The 6,141-nt window shown below is 42.7% G+C and overlaps 1 pseudogene; it reads left to right on the plus strand.

Annotated features, from left to right (window-relative positions):
• The first annotated feature begins 926 nt into the window (after window positions 1-926).
• On the plus strand, window positions 927-5,529 carry LOC119287767 (annotated as a pseudogene).
• The last annotated feature ends 612 nt before the right edge of the window (window positions 5,530-6,141 follow it).

The raw sequence follows: 6,141 nt of genomic DNA on the forward strand, positions 1-6,141 counted from the left end.
GTGAGGCTAGCAAGTTTTAGTCCCACTACTTTTAGTCACGGGACTAATTTAGTCATGGGATTTTAGTCTCTTTTATCCTCCAAACCCTCCAATCCAGAACTCGCATGTGTTAAAGGAGAGGAATTAAATGAGGAGAGAGAGGGCTAATACATATTTTAGTAGGTTTCCTATGACAAAATTTTTTTAGCCTCAAGACTAGTCCTAGCCTCTCTTTAGTCAGGGGTGCTTGAAACTTTAGCCTCTAAAAAAGACTATTTTTAGTCAGACTAAAAATAGTCCCTTGGATCCAAACACCCTCTAAAACGTATCCAAGCACCCTCTATGTTACTACCCTTATAGTAGGAAGTGTCATATGTGTAGTAACATACACATGTTCATTTATTGTCTTGTAGGCTCATTTTGCATTGGAAAGCGCTATGTGATGGTAGCATATTACTCCCTCCGTTCCAAAATAGATGAACCAACTTTATACTAACTTTAGTACAAAGTTGGGTCACCTATTTTGAAACGGAGGTACTTCATTTGCCTCTATTCTCATTAACTACTTGCCACATCAACATTTTTGCTTATGTGGCATCTATGTTACTACCTATGTTATTCCCACTATGACCAACCTAATTAGGTATTGTAGACTCGTAGTTGACAACCGATGCTATTTGATACAGCCAATCACTAACCACCTTGGTCCAGAGATTTTTTTAGTGTGCCCTGTAAACTGTGGGAGTACTAGAAGATGACATGAATGCAGTTTGTTGATCGAGAGACAGATAGATGGTGGTATAAGCATGCCAGTGGACGCCGTCCTTGCCCAGAACGTGCATTTCGCCAAAGCCGAGCCTTTTCTCCGTTGCCATCCTCGTCAGACCTGCCAAGTCCGTGCGCCGTGAGGCCGGCGGAGAGCGAGCGAGCAGCCGAGCAGGCGGGGCATGGCGGCGACCGCGAGGGGCAGTGTCGGGGAGATCCGGGCGGGCGACGTGGAGGCGGCCGGGCTCAGGGCGGCCGACGCGGGGGCCTTCCTCGCCGCGCTCCGCTCGGCGACCGGCAAATGCGGCGCGGACGCGGCCGCTGCGTGGGCGGCGGTCGTGGCGGCGGTGGTGCTACGGCCGGACCACCCGCACGCGCTCCACCAGCTGGTGTACTACTCCGTCTACGCCGGCTGGGACCGCGCCCAGAGCCCCAGAGAGGCCCGCCGCCCTACTGGTTCCCCTCTCCGTAAGTCGCCGGCCGCCGTCCATTTTTTCCCCCTGGAAGCACAGCTGAACAGGGCTTCTCTCCCGGCGCTTAATTTGCTACCAACTGTTTGATCCAATCGGGTAGTGGGAGCAAGAGCAATCAATGGCTCATCAATGGTGAAAGTGACTGCTAGTCTAATTCCACGAGTCACTTAAGCTTATGGTTCTTCCATTTAACCCAGTATTTTAGTCTAACAACATTTGAGTCTAACAACAACAGTAAGATAGTAGTGCTATTTTGGTACTGCTCCCTCCGTCCCGTAATATAATAGCGTTTTTGACACTAGACTCGTCTATGGATTCGCATCATTTAACACTACTGTGTGATATGATGATTGGTGTATATATAATTTACTTCATGAGACAGTTATCATGGTTGTTGCAGGACTGATTGTAAGCAAACAAATCTTGGGAGAGTGATGGAAGAGAATGGCCCCAAGCTGTTAGGAGCATCATATAAGGATCCAATTTCAAGCTTTGGCCTCTTCCACAGATTCTCTGTTCAGAATCAGGAGGTCAATTTTTCTTTCTAAATTTGGAATTTACTTCACAGACAGAACAAGTGGATAACTAGAACATCAGTTCAAAGTTTTATTTCTTTATAATAGCCTCCTAGGTGATCATTGCGTAGGTCTACTGGAAACTGGTGCTGAAGGAGCTCTCCGTCAAGTTCGTACGAGAACCAAAGACGATTCTAAATGCGTCAGATAAATCAAAGAAGGGAGGGTCATGGTTCCCCGGTGCGGTGCTCAACATTGCCGAATGTTGTCTGCTACCTTGGCCTTCCCAGAACAGGACAGATGATTGCATGGCTATTGTCTGGAGGGATGAGGGCTTTGGCGATTATCCAGTGAATCGTATGTCGTTGAAGGAGCTTCGCACCCAAGTGATGTATGCATTTCTTAACAAATTAAGAGTTGGGGGCATGCAGAAACCTTTATTTTTCTTCTGTTCTATTGTACAATTTCATCATAATGGTTTTTGTTGCTTTGGTATTTTCAGGACTGTTGCAAATGCCCTTGATACCATGTTCCGAAAGGGTGACCGGATTGCAATAGACATGCCAATGACGTGCAATGCAGTTATTGTTTATTTGGCAATCATCCTTGGAGGCTTTGTTGTTGTGGGAATAGCAGACAGTTTTGCAGCCCAGGAGATTGGCAATCGCATGAGGGTCGCAAAAGCAAAGGCAATTTTTACTCAGGTTCGACTGTAGCAAGCAGCAAGTCTTACGATCATCAGTACTATAGTAGTGCTTATACTAATTCCACAGGATTTCAGGATTTCATAATTAGGGGAGGGAAGAAATTTCCACTTTACAGGTATACGATGGATCAAATTATTTAGTTAATATATGTGTTTCAGTAACTTAATTTGCTCAGCTTTAACAAGAAAATTGCAGTTATTTAGCAGGATCACAGCTTGTGAAAATAATCATTTTGCATTGATGTAACAATTTATGTTTCATTTATACCTTTTTGCATGAACGTACTGAACTATCACAGAACAATTCTCAGCACTTAACTAAATATATCAAATTATATTCTTCAGCCGTGTCATGGAAGGGACTTCAGCTAAAGCTATTGTAATTCCTGCAACTGGAGATAGTCTTGGAGTTACACCAAGGAATGGTGATATGTCCTGGAAAGATTTTCTTTCTCGTGCTGCTGGGAGGTATGCAGCAAATGATCCTTCCATGTCACTCAAAATAAACGACTCTATTCAGATGCTTTCTTTTCGTGAAAATTTGAATACCCACATTGCAAAACAGAGGTGATTTTGTGATGTGACCAACATGGGAGCTACATGTCTTGGATTTGCAGGTCATCCATGTACTCTCCAGTTTATCAATCTGCAGACGCGTTAATTAATATACTGTTTTCATCAGGAACAACTGGTAAACACTGCCTTGAGTTTCTGACACAATTTCCTTTAATCTCTGGTTGCACCGTTTCTCACGTTCACAACTTCACGTGTGATTTGATCTGTTCTATTTACTTCTGGTGCAGGAGAGCCAAAAGTTATACCGTGGACACAACTTTGTCCCATAAGATGTGCAGCTGATACCTGGGCACATTTGGATCTTCGACCAAAGGACGTAGACTTGTGGCCTACAAATCTGGGTTGGGTTATGGGACCTATACAAATATTCTCATGCTTTCTAAATGGTGCAACATTGGCCTTATATCATGGTTCTCCACTTGGACGTGGTTTCTGCAAATTTGTGCAGGTGTGGCCTATTTTGCGCCATCTCTTGGTTTAAACTGCTAAAGTCGATTTGTCATTGTTCCATCTTTTTAGTTAAAGAAAGCCTTGGCCTTGTTCTTATTTTTTGTATCCATTACTTCGCTTGAATCTGGTATAGATAAGGCTTACTGGCTACCTAATTAACTTCATAGTTTGTCTATTCTCCCAAGTTTTTTTTCTATGCATCATAGAGCTTTTTCTTCTGAATGAATCAGGTAGGATTTTATCAAAAAGTCCCTGCATATTATATTAGAAGCTGAGTATAAACTGCTCTTTACTCATGCGCTTCGTGATATGTCCAAATTGCAGGATGCCCGTGTGAGTGTATTAGGATCTGTGCCTAGCTTGGTGAAGTCTTGGAAGGCAGGGAATCTTACTAAAGGTCTAGACTGGACCAAAATCAGGCAAGTTGCTACTTACACTGTTAGAAAGCATTAAACTTCATCACAAGATCCGCTAAAGAAGCTAAATTTGTATAATCGCAGGGTACTTGCTACAACAGGGGAGGCTTCTGATATTGATGATAATCTGTGGCTATCTTCGTGTACCTGTTACAAGCCCATTGTTGAGTGCTGTGGGGGCACAGAGCTGGCATCCTCATACATTCAAGGGAGACTTTTGGACCCACAAGATTTTGGAGCTTTCAGTGGTGCATCAATGTCCACTGGGTTTGTCATACTCGATGAACAGGGAAATCCATATGTAAGTATTGTTCGTCCAATATTCTAAGTTTGGTGATTGCGTTCGCTGCATAGGCATTTGACGTTTGCTATGACAGCCTGATGATGTACCTTGTTCTGGAGAAGTAGGTCTCTTCCCTTTATATTTTGGTGCTACCAATCGGCTTCTCAATGCTGACCACGATAAGGTTTACTTTGATGGAATGCCCATTTACAGAGGACGGGTATGGATTCGCTTACCTCATTTTTTTATATCTAAACTGCTTGACAAAATTATGAAGATATTCGACAGTTGCAGCAGTCAACTTTTTAAGCTTTGTAAAATCAGTATGTTCTCCAAGTTTTCCAGTGGAGCCCTACCGAGAAGATGAGAAGCAAATATGTGATTTAGACATGCTATTGTACTCTGATATAAGTTGCAATGATAAGTGTTCTATGACAAAAAAGTACTAGCAACATTTGAGTCAATGTTCCCTTTGCTGAACTAATCAAATAAATCTGACTACATACTTTTAAAAGTTATCAGTAATAACCAGAATGGTGAAAGCTCACATGTTGTAACGGTATTTCTACTGCAGCAACTCCGACGACATGGAGATATAATCCAGAGGACAGTAGGTGGTTACTATATCGTACAGGGCAGAGCAGATGACACTATGAATCTTGTAGGGATTAAGGTTGAAGCTCCCCCTTCATTGTTTTCAGTATGATGTCATGACTCTTGCATCTCATGAAACCAATTCAATATTGCTCTTGCCTGACCAGACAAGTTCAGTGGAGATCGAACGGGTTTGTAATGGAGCTGATGAGGGTCTGCTAGAAACAGCAGCTGTTAGCATCAAACCTTCTGGCGGGGGACCAGAACAACTGGCTATATTGGCAGTGCTAAAAGATGGATCCACAACATGCGATGCAAATCTTCTGAAGAGCAAGTTCCAGAGAGCCATCCAGAAGAACTTCAATCCCCTTTTGAAGGTAAGAGCTTCTCTTTTCTGACGTTCAGTTCAGATGATTAGATGGGCGCATCCATAATGAGGGAATTGAGATCGTTTGTTCGTCCTGACAGGTGAGCTACGTCAAAATCGTCCCGGAGTTCCCGAGAACTGCTTCAAACAAGCTGCTGAGAAGGGTCCTGAGGGATCAGCTGAAGCAAGAACTCGCGAATCGTAGCAAGCTATAAGGGGCATGAGGGATATCTATCTCTTTTCAACAGGAAAATGGATCTTCATAATCCAAGTTTATTGAACTCACGGCGTGTTACAACGGTTCGATTCCCTTTCATTCACTTCATTGGGGGTGTAGATTCAGAACACTTGTTATTGTATTGTATGTGTTGAGCTCGTCAGAAGTAATGAGGCGATGGCTTGCTATTGTATTGTACTTGGTAGGAAATGAGGCTTGCCGCACCCGGCAGCATTGCTGCTGGGTATAGTCATATCCAAACTGGTAATACAAAATATAAAAAATAATATAATGTAGTTGTGTTTATCAATCTAATATCAAGTTAATATCAAAAGCATTGCATCGATACATACACATTCAGTACATACCAATTGGTCCATGAAACAACAAAAGGCTTCAGCCCAAAAAAAAGCTATACATATTTTGTACATATCAGTTGATCCAGACAATTACAAAAGACTTCAGTCCAAAAGCAAGCCAATATAATCCATCTTAACATAACAAATACAATAACCAGGTCGTGACATGTCTTGATCAAGCAAGATGCAATGCGAGATAATAAACCTACTTCGTTAGGCTATAGCCTAATACTTGATAGCTCGACCGGGTTATCTCCTTGATTAAATCCTTACACGTCACGCCGCTTAGGTAGGAAGGGCAGCCTGCCGCACCCCACTTAGTCTCGTCTTAGCCAACCCAGTAATGAACAATATATGGCTTTCAGGATGAAAAATTTAGAGCTGACAGAAAGATAAAAGAATGTTCCAACATTTGGTGTTACTGAATAGTAAAAGGTAGTA

The sequence above is a fragment of the Triticum dicoccoides genome, chromosome 4A (genome assembly GCF_002162155.2).
Source record: "Triticum dicoccoides isolate Atlit2015 ecotype Zavitan chromosome 4A, WEW_v2.0, whole genome shotgun sequence".
NCBI classification, from domain to species: Eukaryota; Viridiplantae; Streptophyta; class Magnoliopsida; order Poales; family Poaceae; genus Triticum; species Triticum dicoccoides.